This window comes from Manis pentadactyla, chromosome 3 (assembly GCF_030020395.1).
Source record: "Manis pentadactyla isolate mManPen7 chromosome 3, mManPen7.hap1, whole genome shotgun sequence".
Classification (NCBI taxonomy): domain Eukaryota; kingdom Metazoa; phylum Chordata; class Mammalia; order Pholidota; family Manidae; genus Manis; species Manis pentadactyla.
This window is the reverse complement of record NC_080021.1, coordinates 174,143,552-174,162,288: the sequence shown is the minus strand read 5'-3', so window position 1 is coordinate 174,162,288 and position 18,737 is coordinate 174,143,552. Positions and strand designations below refer to the sequence as shown.

At 36.8% G+C, this 18,737-nt stretch overlaps 1 pseudogene; it reads left to right on the top strand.

The window, feature by feature from the left end:
* The window catches only part of LOC118913927 (40S ribosomal protein SA-like), a 46,453-nt pseudogene extending 32,002 nt beyond the window's left edge, over positions 1-14,451 (top strand).
* The last annotated feature ends 4,286 nt before the right edge of the window (positions 14,452-18,737 follow it).

Below are 18,737 nucleotides of genomic sequence, written 5' to 3'. Positions count from 1 at the left end.
AAAGATCAGAGAAGAAATAAACAAAATTGAGAAGAATAAAACAATAGAAAAAAATCAATGAAACCAAGAGCTGGTTCTTCAAGAAAATAAACAAAATAGAGAAGCCTCTAGCCAGACTTATTAAGAGAAAAAGAGAATCAACACACATCAACAGAATCAGAAATGAGAAAGGAAACATCACAACGGACCCAACAGAAATACAAAGAATTATTAGAGACTACTATGAAAACCTATATGCTAAGAAGCTGGAAAATCTAGAAGAAATGGACAACTTCCTAGAAAAATACAACCTTCCAAAACTGACCAAGGAAGAAACAAAATCTAAAGAAACCAATTACCAGCAAAGAAATTGAAGTGGTAATCAAAAAACTATGCAAGAAAAAAACACCTGGGCCAGATGGATTTACCTCGGAATTTTATCAGACATACAGAGAAGATATAATACCCATTCTCCTTAAAGTTTTCCAAAAAATAGACGAGGAGGGAATACTTCCAAACTCATTCTATGAAGCCAACATCACCCTAATACCAAAACCAGGCAAAGACCCCACCAAAAAAGAAAATTACAGACCAATATCCCTGATGAACATAGATGCAAAAATACTCAATAAAATATTAGCAAACCGAATTCAAAAATATACCAAAAGGATCATACACCACAAATAAGTGGGATTCATCCCAGGGATGCAAGGATGGTACAACATTCCAAAATCCATCAACATCATCCACCACATCAACAAAAAGAAAGACAAAAACCACATGATCATCTCCATAGATGCTGAAAAAGCATTCGATAAAATTCAACATCTATTCATGATAAAAACTCTCAGCAAAATGGGTGTAGAGGGCAAGTACCTCAACATAATAAAGACCATATACGATAAACCCACAGCCAACATCATACTGAACAGCGAGAAGCTGAAAGCCTTTCCTCTGATATCGGGAACAAGACAGGGATGCCCACTCTCCCCACTGTTATTTAACATAGTACTGGAGGTCCTAGCCACAGCAATTAGACAAAACAAAGAAATACAAGGAATCCAGATTGGTAAAGAAGAAGTTAAACTGTCACTATTTGCAGATGACATGATATTGTACATAAAAGACCCTAAAGACTCCACTCCAAAACTACTAGAACTGATATCGGAATACAGCAAAGTTGCAGGATACAAAATTAACACACAGAAATCTGTGGCTTTCCTATATACTAACAATGAACCAATAGAAAGAGAAATCAGGAAAACAATTCCATTCACAACTGCATCAAAAAGAATAAAATACCTAGGAATAAACCTAACGAAAGAAGTGAAAGACCTATACCCTGAAAACTATAAGACACTTTTAAGAGAAATTAAAGAGGACACTAACAAATGGAAACTCATCCTATGCTCTTGGCTAGGAAGAATTAATATTGTCAAAATGGCCATCCTGCCCAAAGCAATGTACAGATTTGTTGCAATCCCTATCAAATTACCAACAGCATTCTTCAATGAACTGGAACAAATAATTCAAAAATTCATATGGAAACACTAAAGACCCCGAATAGCTAAAGCAATCCTGAGAAAGAAGAATAAAGTGGCAGGGATCTCACTCCCCAACTTCAAACTCTACTACAAAGCCATAATAATCAAGACAATTTGGTACTGGCACAAGAACAGAGCCACAGACCAGTGGAACAGATTAGAGACTCCAGACATTAACCCAAACATATATGGTCTATTAATATTCGATAAAGGAGCCATGGACATACAATGGGGAAATGACAGTCTCTTCAACAGATGGTGCTGGCAAAACTGGACAGCTACATGTAAGAGAATGAAACTGGATCACTGTCTAACCCCATACACAAAAGTAAATTCAAAATGGATCAAAGACCGAATGTAAGTCATGAAACCATAAAACTCTTAGAAAAAAACATAGGCAAAAATCTCTTGGACATAAACATGAGGGACTTCTTCATGAATATATCTCCACGGTAAAGGAAAACAAAAGCAAAAATGAACAAGTGGAACTATATCAAGCTGAAAAGCTTCTGTACAGCAAAGGACACCATCAATAGAACAAAAACATACCCTACAGTATGGGAGAATATATTCACAAATGACAGATCTGATACAGGCTTGACATCCAAAATATATAAAGAACTCATGCACCTCAACAAACAAAAAGCAAATAATCCAATTAAAAAATGGGCAGAGGAGCTGAATAGACAGTTCTCTAAAGAAGAAATTCAGATGGCCAACAGACACACTAAAAGATGCTCCACATCGCTAGTTATCAGACAAATGCAAATTAAAACCACAATGAGCTATCACCCCACACCAGTAAGGATGGCTACCATCCAAAAGACAAACGACAACAAATGTTGGCGAGGTTGTGGAGAAAGGGGAACCCTCCTACACTGCTGGTGGGAATGTAAATTAGTTCAACCATTGTGGAAAGCAATATGGAGGTTCCTCAAAATGCTCAAAATAGACTTACCATTTGACCCAGGAATTCCACTTCTAGGAATTTACCCTAAGGATTCAGCACTCCAGTTTGAAAAAGACAGATGCACCCCTATGTTTATCGCAGCAATATTTACAATAGCCAAGAAATGGAAGCAACCTAAGTGTCCATCAGTAGATGAATGGATAAAGAAGATGTGGTACATATACACAATGGAATATTATTCAGCCATAAGAAGAAAATAAATCCTACCATTTGCAACAACATGGATGGAGCTAGAGGGTATTATGCTCAGTGAAATAAGCCAAGTGGAGAAAGACAAATACCAAATGATTTCAGTCATCTGTGGAGTATAAGAACAAACTGAAGGAACAAAACAGCAGCAGAATCACAGAACCCAAGAATGGACTAACAGTTACCAAAGGGAAAGAGACTGGGGAGAATGGGAGGGTAGGGAGGGATAAGGGCAGGGAAGAAGAAAGGGGGTATTATGATTAGCATGTATAATGTGGGGGGTGGGGGAAATGGGAGCACTTTGCAACACAGAGAAGACAAGTAGTGATTCTACAACATCTTACTATGCTGATGGACAGTGACTGTAATGGGGTTTGTGGGGGGGACTTGGGGTAGGGGAGAGCCTAGTAAACATAATGTTCTTCATGTAATTGTAGATTAATGATAAAAAAATTTTTTTTAAAATTCTGCCTCTGAAAGTCACAAGGTTTATGACCTTCAGCAAGCTACAAAACTCTATGAGCCATTGGTTCTTCATCTGTAATATCATACACAAGGTTGTGTGGATTAAATGACACAGCATGTTAAAACACCCAGAATGGCCTAGCACATAGTAGAAATGCAATAAATGATGAATGTATTCCAATTTGACAACTTGAAGGTCATACAAACTATAGGCTATAGTTTGCTAACCCTCACTTTAAATAGAGTTAAGTTTTCTTTTAGCAGACAGTTAAATTACAGGCAGGTCATTTTCAACTTGTGGGGTTTGGTTTTGCAGTTTGCTGTATCAGGACTCTTTTGGTTTTGTCCTTAGTTGAACAGAAAATCCCTTTGTCCTGGGATGTAGTCTTTACTTTCAATGTGTGATCTTTCTGTAATACTTCAATAGAAAACCCAGAATGTTTACCAAGCCTTTCTCATTTAGATGCACTCAAACTCTACACTGCTTCCCTGCAGCAGGTAGCAGCTGAAATACCTGACTAGTGTTTCTGGCCTGTAAGTCTTTCCCTCTGGCTTCCTTAGAGTCTCTTTCCCACATACATGCAGTTGAGGAGACAGCCAAGCATTTGAGGAGATATTTATATGCAACTTTTGAGGCTTCTCTTTCTGTGATTACATCTTTTCTGGAAGGGAAATCCTTAATTTAACTACTCAGGACAATAGATATGCAAATTTTGGGGCAGTTCTATATTCCAAAGAGCAGAGACCCAGAGAGGGCCTCAGGAGAAAACTATATAAAGCCCAGTGTGATTCCCTTACTTCAAGCATCAAAGCACCTCCAGATTCTGCCTGCTTTTTGTCTCCAGTACTTTGAAATTGTTAAATATTTTGTATTTTGTGTAGAGTTTATGGTGGTTTTTTGAGGGAGTGTTAGTCTGATGCTAGATGTTTTGTCATTATCAAGCTGGATTTCTCTGAGATCATAACATTTGAAATTCCATTAGAACCTTTCAAAGAAGGAATAAAAGCTGTACACTGAAAGGAACACTGGCAAGGTGATGAAGGAGTTTAGACAGAGTGTGACCTGGTCTGGTGGATGTTTTGAATAGGTCTCTTGGTGGAAGTGTGGATGATGGATTTGAAAGAAAAGAACCTGATGCAAGAAATCCAGTTAAGAGAATTTTGCAGTAATTCAGGTGAGAAACATCAAGGGCTAGAGGTGGTTCTAGAGAAGAAAAGATAGATTTGAGCAATATTTAGGAAGTACAATTGGCTGAAATTAGAGACTGAGTGGATTTCAGAGGTGAGATCTAGCATGCTTCCCAGTTTTTTATTTTGGTGCCTAGTAGCAAGAGCAGAACCCCCCTGAGATAGGGAACATAGGAGGACAAACAGATTTGGGGGCAGAGGAGGTGGAGTTTATTTTCGCCACACAAGTATCCATGGCAGGCTTTCAAATTCTTAGTCATTGTATGTTGGCGATGGATATATTTTAAGGAAAAAAACCTAGAAATTCAGAATTTCAAAATGATGTATTGATTACTAGGAATTTAAATTCATTGTATGCCCTACTAGTCATGTTGGGTTTCTAAAATATATTCCCAGTGTATTGATACTGAGTAGGACAGAATTCCAACATTTATTTCAGTATTTTTATTTTCCTCCATCTTCTATAACATTCATTATACCCCTCATGGGACTCCTGGTTTGTGGCTGTTTTCCAATATCTTTGTCTCACCAATAATTTCTGTAGATACAGAACACATAATAAACATTTTTATTTTTATTTATTTATTTTATTTTGACATTTTTGGTTTTATTTTATTTTGATATCACTAATGTACAATTACTTGAACAACATTATGGCTACTAGACTCCCCCTATTATCAAGTCCCCACCACATACCCCATTACAGTCACTGTCCATCAGCATAGTAAGATGCTATAGAGTCACTACTTGTCTTCTCTGTATATACTGCCTTTCCCGTGTCCCGCCTCCCACTACATTATGTGTGCCAATCATAATGCCCCTTTTCCCCCCTTATCCCTCTCTTCCCTCCTAACCTCCCCAGTCCCTTTCCTTTGGTAACTGTTAGTCCATTCTTCGGTTCTGTGAGTCTTCTGCTGTTTTGTTCCTTTCGTTTTTTTCTTTGTTCTTATACTTCACAGATGAGTGAAATCATTTGCTACTGTCTTTCTCTGCCTGGCTTATTTCACTAAGCATAATACCCTCTAGCTCCATCAGTAATAAACATTTTTGAAAGAATTGTATGTATTGGAAATTCTCCCTACCATGAACAGATTAATATTCTGTATTCTTTTAGTAATTCTTTATAATGAAATCTAATTGTGGGATCCATTAAGATTTTGTTTCAATTATTTCTATTCAAAGAATATACTAATTCTTCTCATCTCTTAAAGAATAGATGTCATATAGAAAATATATTTTATTGCTGTATAACTCAAACTACTTTGCATCAAGATTTTCCCAATCTGTACCTTCTCAGTTATGCTAAGTATATCAATATTAACACACAGATATTTTATAGTATTAAAAGTGTGAACACTGGATTTCTTCCTACCTGTGGTGATAGCTAACTGAAGTCTGAATGACAGTGGTTGCTTCACAGATAGTATTGTGGATTTAACTTGGAGCTAGAGATCTGAAAAATTGAATTGTCTCTTCACACAGAATGACTAGGAGATACTTATGGAACCATTGAACAAGACTCTGAATCACTTAAACTATTTTTTAGTCCTTGATGGAAACAGAGCTCTATGCTTAAATTCCTGGAATCATATTTTTGAGCTTAGTAACAGCCTCACTTTCAAGTTATTATCTCGATTCTTCTTTATCCATTTCCTGTTATCCTTCTCCTTCACTCTTCCCTTCCAATCAGTCAATTTCACTTTCTAAAAATGTCCTGACTCCATCCATTTCTCTCTATTCCCTCTGCCACTATGCTAGTCCAAGTCACCATTACCTTTCACAGCCTCTCACCTGGTGTCCTATGCCCTACTTTACCCCTAATCTGTTGACCACATTGTTGCCAGTGAATTTTTTTCTAAAATACTCATTTCTTCAATGGCCTCCTATATTCCTTAGGGAAAAAGAATTCCTTAATGGAAAAAAAAGCTTGCAACTTTCTGTTCAATCTCACTATTGTGTTTTAGCTTCATCTCTTATCACTTGACCCACTCCCTCTGATTCCAGCCATTCTGAATTTCTGTCAGTTCAGTTTTCACTGTACTTCATTTGCATAAACATGTTTTGCCAATGTTTTAAACATCCTTCTACCTCTGCTCTGTCTTTTCCTAACTAACTCTGACTCATCCACCCTTCAGGTGTCTGAACAGGTAGCACTTCCTTCAGAAGGTCTTCTCTTGACTTTTCCTTAACAGTACTGTACCCTGAATTTCCTCTGCCAGAACACACATCAAATTTTGTTGTAAATTCTTGTTTAGTTAACTGCCTTGATTCTGTAGGGTAAGCTCCATGGGAACTAGGATGGGGTCTTGCTGATTCTAGTTGCCTGGTATTTGATAGATTCTCAACAAATATTTATATAAAAAATTGTCTTGTCTGTTCTAAAACCTCTTTAAAAGGAGACAGACTATTTACTGTTCTACTAGATTCAAAACCTTAAAGTCGGAACTAGATTTTCAGGTTTATGGAATCCTAAATCCCATTTGTACAAAATTCAGACTCTTTTGAATTCCTCTGGCTTCAGTGGAAAACAAGAAACTTTCTGACATTCCATCATCATTATCTGTTTTAATTATATCTAACAGGGCTTAGAAACTTAGGGAAAGTTTATCAAGTAAGTTGGAGTATGTAGACTATTTTCCTCATTGGACAATCATCAACATCTTTCAAAAATGTCCACTGAGGACCATGAGCTGGTTTAAAAGCCAAGTCATGGTAGACTAGTCTGAGATCTGCACTGAGTGTGTCTTACAATGTTATATGTCAATTATAGCTCAGTAAAGATGAAAAAAAATACTGTATTTGTAATAATCATAAAACCATCCCACTTGGAATTCAACAGTAAGGGAAACTTTGAGGACAGCAGTTGAGTGAGATGATGGTTATTCATTTTGAAAGCTACCATGTTTTCCCAGTACTTCCACTCACGGCAATTCAAGCAAGAAGGCTAGAGCATTTGATTAGTCACATAAAAGTGTCACCTCTACTTTTTGCAATAAGGACTTATAGAAGGGCTATTCAGAATAGAAATAGCAAGAGCTATAGAAATGTGGTTGATGAAGTTTCCATGGCTGAGATGGAAAGCCTGAATTTATGGGAAAAAACCTTGAGGGTCATACAAACTACAGGCTGCAGTAGCTATCCCCACATGTAGGAAGAAATCCAGTGTTCACACTTTTAATGCAATAAAATATCTGTGTGTAAACATTGATCTACTAATCATCATTTGAGAAAGTACAGATTGGGAAAATCTTGACGCAAAGAAGTTTGAGTTATACAGCAATACAATATACTTTCTATATGACATTATTCTTTAAGACATATGAAGAATTAGTATATTCTTTACATTGAATTTATGGCTCTGAATTTAGAACAGTTGCAAAGTGCACAAAAGCCTCTCCCCCTTTGGTGTATTGTCCTGTTATCAGGAAGTGACTAGTCTGACATAGAGCAGTGGGGATGTAGAAAAAAAATCAACAGGCATCAGAAATACTAATTTAGGACAAAAGAGAGACAAATCTAGACTAGTACTGACACAAATCTGTACTCTGCCCACAGTGGCTTCAGAATATTGCCTATACCCTGGTGAAGAAGAATTGGTAGTTAACATCAGAGACTACTACAGTTACATTTTAGTGTTATTTATAATTTGTTACATATTTGTATGTTTGAAAGAATCTTAAACTAACTTAAGGGCTCTATCAAAAGATCTCCAATTGTCTGGGAGAAAAATTGAAAGAAACTGTATTCAGTATGTCTAGATATTTCTGAAGCATTCTGAGACTAATGGATTGTTTCAATTTTCCTTCAGATGTTTGCATTTAAATTGATAATATTTCCAGTATTTCACATAAATGGATAGCTTTAGCATCTGTACTTTGAACCAATTTCCAATAAAATATGAAAATGAGAACAGATCTTGAAAACTGGACATGGAAATAAAACTTTAAAGCAATAGCCATGGATCCTACCCTCTCCCTCCCTTTTTCTATTTCCATTCCCTTATTCATGCACCATCTCTCTGAAAGGTGGTGGTTAAAGTGAAATCAAAGGCAAAATTTTAAGAAATTTTAAGTATATTTCTATTTATTCACAGCCCTCCCACCACTCAAGAAAGTTAAGTCTCTAAATAATTAAGTTAAGGCAATGTGTTGCAATTTTTCCTACTGATGGACAAAACTCAGTCTTTATGAAGAATAAAAGGTCTAACAGTTTTGGGGAAATGCTCGATAAGCTATGGAAATTAATTGTTTGTCAATAAGGCCCCACTTCTAAATGTTGGTATGTTTCTGCTGCTACATGGGAACAATAATGCTCTATACGAGAAAATGCTACTAATATGCAGTATTTCAGTTGAAAATCCATTAAGGTGGTAAAAAAACATGGTTGTCTCCTTGGGAAAATGGACCATTTAGGAAACAATGATTCCTTTTCTTGTGGTTGTTAAACAGATTCTTGTCTTACTGAGTTTTGTCATGGTCTGAGTAATGGTGATAGCTGACCACACTTGATCAGAGGCAGTTATTCCTCTGAACCTGTCTAGAGGTGACATTACAGCCTCACCTCCATGGAGTGCAAACAAGTTTCTTTCAGAATTTCAGACTAGTGCAGAAAGGAGTCCAAAGGATAGAAACAAATGTACTCTGTCAGCTTGTTATATTTAGGGAGAGTTTGTTCCACTTTCTTGTTCTCAGCAGATTTCCTTTTACCTTGGAGTCTGTTTATCTTGAGAGGTAATGGCTGAAAGTATGTGAATTAGTGGGAGAGAAACTGCTTACTTTGATGTTCAAGTGAAACTTTCTTTTTCTTATTTATGTGCAGTTCCTTTAAAATTTTATTTACTTTTGACAAATAAAAATTGTATATATTTCAAGTGTACAGTATGTTTTCATATATGTGTTCATTTCACAAACTAGTTAATATATCCATCACCTCCCATAGTTATCTTTGTGTGTATGTGTGTGTTGTGAGAATACTTGATATCTACTCTCAGAAAACTTGAAGCATACAATTCATTATTAACTATAATCCCCATGCTGTACATTAGGTCTCTAAAACTTGAATTCATCTTATAACAGAGTTTGTACCCCTTGATCAGTATCTCCCTTTCCCCCCTCCATCCCCTAGCCTCTGGTAATCACCATTCTACCTTGTTAATGTGAGTGTGACTTTTTTTTTTGATTCCATGTATAAATGAAATTATGTGCTGTTTGGCTTTGTGTGTCTGGCTTAGTGCACTTAGCATAATGTCCTCCAGGTCATACATGTTTTCACAATCTTAATATTTCCTTCTTTTAGAAGCTGAGTAATGTTCCATTATATACATATATACATACATACCACATTTTATTTATCCATTCACCTGTTGACACTTAGGTTGTTCCCATATCTTGGCTACAATAATGATTCAATGAACATAGGAGTCCTTTGTGTTCCAAATGTTTATTTTTCTTTATCTGTGGAAAACTCAATTGAATTTTCATAGGGATTTCATTGAATCTGTAGATCACTTTGGGTAGAAGGGATATTTCAACATTATTAGTTCTTCAATCTGAATGTGGAGTATCTTTCCATTTATTTGTGTCTTCTTCAATTTCTTTAATCAATGTTTTATAATTTTTGGTGTATAGATTATTTCTTTCTTGGCTGAATTTATTCCTGAGTATTTCATTCTTTTTGTCGCTATTGTAAATGGGATTGTTTCTCAATGTCTTTTTTGGATAGGTTGATGTTAGTGTTCAGAAGTGAAACTAATTTTTGTATGTTGATTTTGTATCTTGTAACTTCACTGAGTTCATTTATTGGTTTTAACAGTTTTTTGATGGCATCTTCAGGGTTTTCATTATATAAGATCTGCTCTTCTAAAAAGACAATTTTGCTTCTTCCTTTCTATTTTGGATGTATGTTATTTCTTTTTCTTACCTAATTTTTCTAGCTAGGACTTCCAGTACTATGTTGAGTAGAAGTGGTGACATTGGACACCCTTATCTGTTCCTGATCTTAGAGGAAAAACTCTTAGCTTTTCACTGTTGAGTATGTTAACTGTGGATTTGTTGTCATTTGTGGCTTTTATTGTGTTTCGTTATCCCCCCCGTATACTCACTGTGTTGAATGTTTTTAATCTTGAAAGGAAGTTGTTTTTGCCAAATGCTTTTTCTGACTCTATTGAAGTGGTCATATGATTTTAATCTTTCAGTCTATTAATGTGATATATTACATTTATTGATTTGTGTATGTTGAGTCATTCTTGATTTCCAAGGAAATAATCCAGCTTCATCATGGTGAATGATGCTTTTAATGTGCTGTTGAATTCAGTTTGCCAGTATTTTGTTGAGGATTTTTGCACTTATGTACATCAAGAATATTAGCCTGTAATTTCCTTTTCTTGTAGTGTTCTTGTTTGGCTTTGGTATCAGGGTAATACTTGCCCTATAAAATGAATGTGGAAGTAATTCTTTCCTTTTTAATTTTTTGGAAGAGTTTGAGAAAAATTAGTATTAGTTCTTCCTTAAATGTTTGGTAGAATTCACCAGTGAAATCATCTGGCTCTGCATTTTGTTTGTTGTGAGGTTTTTGATTACTGGTTCCATCTCCTTACTAACAGTTGGTCTGTCCAGATTTTCTATTTCTTTTTCCTTATTACTCAGTCTTGGTGGGTTGTATGTTTCTAGGAATTTACCTATTTCTTCCAGGCCATCTAATTTGGATGTATAATTATTCATATAATCTATTATAATCTTTTGTATTTCTGTGGTATCAGTTGTAATGTTGCTTTTTTCATATTTGATTTTATTTGAGTCTTCTGTTTTTCTCTGTTGTCTAGTTAAAGATTTGTTAATTTTGTTTCCTTTAAAAAATACCCAGCTCTTAGTTTTGTTGATCTTTTCTATTGTTTCTCTAGTCTTTCTTTCATTTATTCCTTCTCTGATCTTTGTTATTTCCTTCCTTCCACTAACTTTGGGTAATTTGTTCTTTTTTTGTTCCTTGAGGCATAAAGTTAGGTTGTTAATTTGAGATCTTTCTTTTCCTTAATGCAGGCATTTATTGCTACAAACCTCTCTCTTAGATCCCCATAAGCTTTGGCATGTTCTATTACCATTTTTACTTATCTCAAGGTATTTTTTAATTTCCCTTTTGATTTCTTCTTTGACCCATTGGTTGTTCAGGAATGTGTTGTTCAATCTCCCTAATATGTTGATTTTTCTGGTTTCTTCCTGTTATTGATTTCTGGCTTCAAACTATCATGGTTGGAAAAGATACTTGAAATGATTTCAGTCTTCTTATATGTGTTGACTTGCTTTGTGGTCTAACATCTGATTTATCCTGGAGAATATTCTCTGTGCACTTGAGAAGAATGCGTATTTGCTGCCCTTGGATGAAATGTTTTGTATATGTTTGTTAGGCTCATTTGGTCTAAAGTGTAGTTCTGGTCCTGTGTGATTTTCCATCTGGATGATCTATCCATTTTTGAAGTTGGGTATTGAACTCCCCTTTTATTTTTATATTACTGTCAATTTCTCCCTTCAGATCTGTTAATATTTGCTTTATGTATTTAGATACTCCAAGTATGGATGCATATATAGTTACTATTATTATTTCATCTTGATGAATTGACCTCTTTATCATAATATAATGACATTCTTTGCTTTTTATTATAGTTTTTGACTTAAAGTCTATTTTTCTGATATAAGTATAGTTACCCTTGCTCTCCTTTGGTTTCCACTTATATGGGATATCTTTTCCATCCCTTCACATTCATCCTATGTGTGTTCTTAAAGCTGAAGTGAATATAGACAGCAAATATGTGGGTCTTGTTATTTTAATCCATTCAGTCATTGTATGTTTTCTGTTTGGAGAATTTTTCCACTACATTTAAAGGAATTGTTGATAGGTAAGGACTATTATTAGTGCCTTTCCTCAACTACTTTATGTTTTTGATGTTATGTCTTTTTATACTGTGTATACATTAACAAATTATTGTAGCTATATATTTTTTACTATTTCTGTCTTTTAACCTGTATACTAGAGTTATATGTGATCTAAAACACCACCCTTAAAATATTAGTCTATTTTTAATTTGATTATATATATTTATCATTACCAATGAGTTTTATAATTTCATATGATTTTATGGTATGAGTTAGCATTCTTTCTTTTCAGTTTGAAGAACTTCCTTTTTCATGTCATCTCTTTGCCAATTATGGATGCTAACTTCCTTTGGTGTCCTAGAAATCATTCCTTTACTCAATCAGTCACTCACTTGTTCCTTGAACAAACATTTATAAAGTATCTGCTACGCATGAAGCTTACAACTATGTAAGGCAAAGCAGCTTACAACTATGAAGATGAATAATACTATCAAGTATCAGAGACAGAGGTATAAAAAATATTCACAAGATATTATGACAGAAGAAATAACTGGAGCAGTGATTGGCCATAGAATTGGGGGTAGATAAACCAGAATTTCTGATGTGTGAGGATAGGGCAGGGGAATTGTTAGGTGTTTCAAATTACATTCATATCCTGAAAACTTCAACCCTACAGGAGAAAGGTATTATCCCTCACACCTCACCCTGCCACTACTTTCTCATATAGAATTTCACTCCGAGCCACCATTACTAACAGGATAATGCCAGATTCTAGGGGTGATGAAGTGCAAATAAGGCTGAGGGACACCAAATTAAGAGGATTATGTAAATTACTGTGAGACACTGAGAAGATCTTGGAGGACTTCCTTGAGAAGGTGGTATTTTTGCTGCATTTTGAAGAATAAGAATGTCTTAGTTCAAAGAAGGATATTCTGGGCAGAGGATAAAATGTGCAAAGGCATGGAAATGAAAGAATTGGTTCTATTTAGCAAATATCAAGATCTATATAACTACAGCTTAGACGTGTGAGTTTTCCTCATGAAAGGAAAAACTCAAACTAAAGGAAACAGTGTGTTTCTTTTACAAGCTCTGAGTCTCCTAGGATCTTCTCATCAGCTTTGTGGTTTGATTTTTTTTTTTTGCTTTGCTTTTTTATGGAAACTAAGAGCAGTGCTGTCTTCTTGATGATCTCACATATATAATGTTTTCTTGGCAGGCTTAAAACATGGATATATCAAATTTTGCATATTATCCAGATTTTCAAAAGGAAAAAAAATGAGGAGATGTAATCAAAATGAAGGTGGAATGATCTGACATTCCTTTGTGCCTTTTAAGAGATTATTTTACCACTTCCTAAAGCCACTGTTGTATTTTCCCTGACCCAATGTCACCATACACTTTCTATATTCACATGCCTACCAATTCCCTGTAGATACATAGGTAGAGAGGTTGGCTACTGTAGTTGACAAGATGCCAATGACTCATGCGACTGTCAGAAATGGAAAACATTGGCAGAACTACATAGAAACTTAAGTGGGCTGGGAGAGGCTTTTGCTGGCAGCTCGCGCCACTGCTGCCATTGAAAACCTGGCTCATGTCAGTGTTATATCCTCCAGGAATAATGGCCAGTGAGTTGTGCTGAAGTTTGCTGCTGCAGTCACTAGAGTCACTCCTATTGCAGGCTGCTTCACTCCTGGAACCTCACTAAGGGGATCCAGGCAGCCTTCCCTGTGCTGCGACTTCCACTGGGTACTGATCCCACAGCCGACCAGCAGCTCACAGAGGCATCTTATATGAACCTGCCAACCAGTGCTGTGTAATAGGCTCTCCCCTGCATCGAGCGGACACTGCCATCCCACAGGGCACCAAGGGAGCTCACTCAGCAGTTCCGGGATGCCCGGTGCCGGCCCCATCCGGTGGCCTCCTTGGGAGGTCTCGCCGGCCGTCTTCAGTTCTACAGAGATCCTGAAGAGACTGAAAAGGGAGAGCCGGCCACGCTGAAAAGGCTGTGACCAAGGAGGAAATTCAGGGTGACTGGACTGTGCCAGCTCCCAAATTTACTGCCACTCAACCTGAGGTGGCAGGCTGGTGTGAAGGCGCGGGCACCCTCCGCGCCCAGCTGGCGCCCGGCCTTCCCTGCCAAAGGCCGCAGTGCGCCACTGAGGACTGGTCTGTGGCTCCCACTGCGCAGGCCCCTGAATGGGTAGGAACAACCACCGAATGGTTCCTTCACAGGCGCTTAAAGACATAAGGAATGGAAGTAGGGTTGATGGAAACTAAACTGTTTCTGGGGGAAAAAAAAAGAAACCAACCAAAAACCCATAGCAAGGTGCAAATAGTGCAAGTTTCAAAGGGAAAATGTCAAGTACAAAATCCTTGCTAATTGCTAGCCTGAGTTGGAAGGGGCTGCCTCAGGAGGGCATAAATTGCCTCCACACAGAGGCTAAGTGCTTTGAGGAATGTTGTAGAAAGAGCTGTTCATTTTATAAGGAGTTGGAGAAAATTATTGCTCAGGTCTCCACTCCAGTGTTGCATGATCCTGGAATCTTCTCATTTAAAACTTAATGCATTATCAAAAATGAAGGAACTTTGGAAATTGCATGATCTGACCATGGATAAAGAATAAACTGTTGTGGTCAATGAGGTTGAGAAAAGAAAAAAGACTCAGTGGGCCACTTAGAATGTCTTTCCAGGCCTCCAGGTTTCCCCATTTTTGTTTCAGAAAGGCTTTGAGTGAGAAGACACTGCTGTTAAAGAAGGTCCACCTTCTTCCAAATCTGACTGGATTTGGCTGGTTGGTTGTTTTTTATAGGCTCAGATAAAGAAACATACCTACCTTGTAGGGAAGTTGAAAAAAAGATGCCAAGAGAATGGAAATTACTTATGCCTGCCTGATGCATTTTCAAATATATATACTGTCCCTGCTGAAATGATCAATCAAGCCAGATATACAAGATGGAATGTGAACCCACACCACCGTTTTCCCTTCTTTTTTGGACCCTCTCATCTCAATCATGTGGTGATCCTAGGTTGAAGTAAAAAAAATGAAAGCAGAATGAAAAAAATATGGAGGGAGTTTTAATGCCTCCTATGGATTCATTTTCACAAAGTTCTGAAGGGCAGTATTGTAAATAACATTTGTTCATCCAGCACCCTTGCTCTCTAGTGCCCTGGACAGATTTTTCTCTCTTGTGAAGTTTAGGCAGGAGGAGGCAAGCTCCAGTTTTACCTGAATCCTCTTGTTTTAGAGACTTAGCTAAATCCTTCAAGCTTAATCTTGACCTTTGTTTAGAAAATAAATGGTTGATCTCCAATGGCAAGCTCTGAGAGTTCAGTTTACAAGGAGTGCTGCCAAGGATCCTTAAACACTACTCATGTTTTTCTTGTGAGAAAATGCCTAAAACGTTACTTGAAGTACAGGGGAAATAGGTTGCTGGTAGGCCTTATTATTCCAGACTGTGTCATGGGAGCAGTCCCAGACAGGAATAAGGTTGGCCCAGAGGGTTCTATTTAGCTTCCCTGTCCTACTCAGCACCAGAATCTTAACTGCAATGATCAGTTGGGATTTCCCTGAACTGGCTTTGCATCTTCAATACCTAGATGGATCTTTTGTCTCTAGGCTTTATGAAAAAAATAAAGGATTAGTTGAAGTCATTGAAACTATAGTTTGGAATGGAAACTATATAAAGCTTACAATATTGAGCACATTACTTACTATAAATTATAAATAAAGTTTGTAGGTTTCTGACCCAATTTTGAATCCTTTCACTCCAAGAATAGGCCAAGTGTGTGTTGGCTAATCATCTTTGGTTTGGTCTCATTTAGATTTCTTTTCCTTTGTCATCTAGACCCTGCTTACTCTCATCTGTATGACCCTTACTGTCCCCAGCTGACCTTCACTAAGGTAGTCATTGCTTTATATGTTGGTGTTAGTAATAGCAAAAACTTCTTGGTCATTGATTTATTTCATTTGTGGTCTTCATCTGGTGATTTTTCCCATAGTGCTGGCTTCTGGGTACCCTTCTGGAATGACTTCTGTTTCTATTTGCCTGCATCTATGCTTTCTGCTACTCTTGAGCACTGATTGTGATGTCTCATTCAGTCTGTTCCCTCCACATTCTCCTTAAGAGTAGGACTGGAGGGAATTATAAAATTTTGCTCCCTTCAGAAAGAAGAATAACTTTCAGACTGAGTTGAGTTGAAAAATTGATCCTCTACTTGGTAGAAAGACTAATGCTATGACATTTCCTATGTAAACATTATTGAATTTCCACTGAAATGGTTAATCAGAACAGTCTCCGGTTCTGAGCCTTTCCTATGTGGGATGTGACAAAGAAAAGAGAAGACAGAATGTCTGCCTTCTTGTCAGTCCTCCAAACACCACTTTCATGTATCTAGGCCATTCCTCCAGTTGTTCCCTCCAACTAAAATTCCCTTAACTTCTTTTACTATCTACCCAAATCCTTTTAATCCTTATGATCTGTCTCAAACTTCACTTTCTCTTTGAAAACTCTTCAGCCTTTTCCTGCATAACCACCACCATGTTCTTTGAGAGAATGAGTGACTTCTGTGCTCCCACTTTTTTATTAGACTCTTCCCAATTCTGTTCTAGAATCTTTCATCATGTATATGGTATATGCACATTCTGTGGTATATGGTATTGCACATATATATGTACATACTCTCTCTGTTCTTTACATAGTTGCTAAGCCAATGTTGTGAGACCATTATTCTTACAAGCCTGCCATAGAGACAAAATGTACATTCCTACAGTATATTATTACTATGAAAATACCCTTATTTTGAAAATTGTATTTACATGCCAAAAAAGGGAAGAAACCCTTAGTCAAAACAGGGACTTAGTGTAGTGACCTGCTCCATAAGTGTACTTAAAAATTTTTTCTTTCTGGCATCCCATAATATAATTCAGCAGCAATCAAGATTCCTATGATTTTCCCACCATTTATTGGCACATATTATAACTAATAGTAAAATAGGGTTCTGATAAATCACATCTTTAATGTGAGCACTGAAGAACAGCCCGATGAGCTAATGGGTCAGGTGTACTCCATCTAACACAAACACCTCTCCTTTTTTGGCAGAACTTCAACCACTGCATTTAAGTCTAACATGATTTGGCCGGCCCCTCCACACCTGGGGAGATTTTTAATGCTTCTGAATACAAATATGGCCCTTCACACCCACTCCCACCCACTCCCTCACCCGCATGTCTTTTCCCAGACTTAGCTTTATAGTGGACCTGATGCTCTGTCTATGACATTTTCATTCTCCCCTGAGGGTCCTCGTATATTCTTCAGTAAATTCAATGCCATGCAATTGTTGAACAAATAGATCGTGAGTCAGCCTGTCTGTGAGAGTAGATGATGATAGCTTGTTTAAAATAAGAATGATGGGAGGGCCTGAGAGAAAATAAGAAAGGTGGAAATTTGCCAGAAGTTAGCTCAAGGAAATTGAAGTTTTTGTCACTATGTCCATTAGAACAGGTTTTAGCCTTAATAAAACACAAGTTTTTTCCCTTTATAAAGACATTTTCCATGTGAAATATTTATAATTGCATTATTCGTAATAGCTAAAAGGTGGAAATGACCCAAATGTCCATCAACTGATCAATGGATAAACACAATGTGATACATTAATATAATAGAGTATCATTTGGCCATAAAAAGGAATGCATTGCTGGTACATGCTATAGTGATGAATCTCAAACTAAGTGTAAAAAGCCAGTCACAAAATACCACACATGATAATCTATTTATATGAAATGTCCAGAATTGACAAATCAATAGAGACAGAAAGCAGATTATTAGTACCAGGTGATAAGGTGTTGATTGCTAAAGTATACAGGGTTTCTTTTTGAGATAATAAAATTTAAAATTGCTGTGGTGACAGTTGAGGTTAGTATATTTGTGAATATACCAAAGTCCATTGGATTGGACACTTAAATGGGTGAGTTGTATGAAGTATTAGTTTACTAGGGCTACCATAACTGGGTGGATTAGACTGGGTGCATTAAACAAATGGGTGGAAATTAATTTCACACAGTTCTGAAGTCTAGGACCCCAAGATCAAGCTCCAAGATTTCTGATGGTTGTGAGGGAAGAATCTGTTCCAAGCTTCTCTGTTTGACTTGTGCACGACTATTTCTCCCTCTGTATTCATGTGCTCTCTTTGTATGTGTCTATGTCCATTAATAATTGTTCCTGTTAAATCCATATTTTTTACATAGGTGCTTTGTATATGTTAATTAATAAAAGCCTTTCAACAACCCTATCAAATATTATCTAGTAGTATTATCCATTATTACCCTTTACAAAAATTGAGGTTTAGAGTGTTCTAGTCACTTTCCCATGGTCACACTTCCACAGTCTGATTCGCTCCAGAGCCTGGGTTTTTTCCACTTTCAAAACTTCCACATGATTTTAAAAGTATTACACCAGATATTCGTAGCAAGAAACTGTCTGAGGGCATGAGAATAGTAAAGCAAAGTGGTGATTCTTAAGGTTCCCAGATATTTTT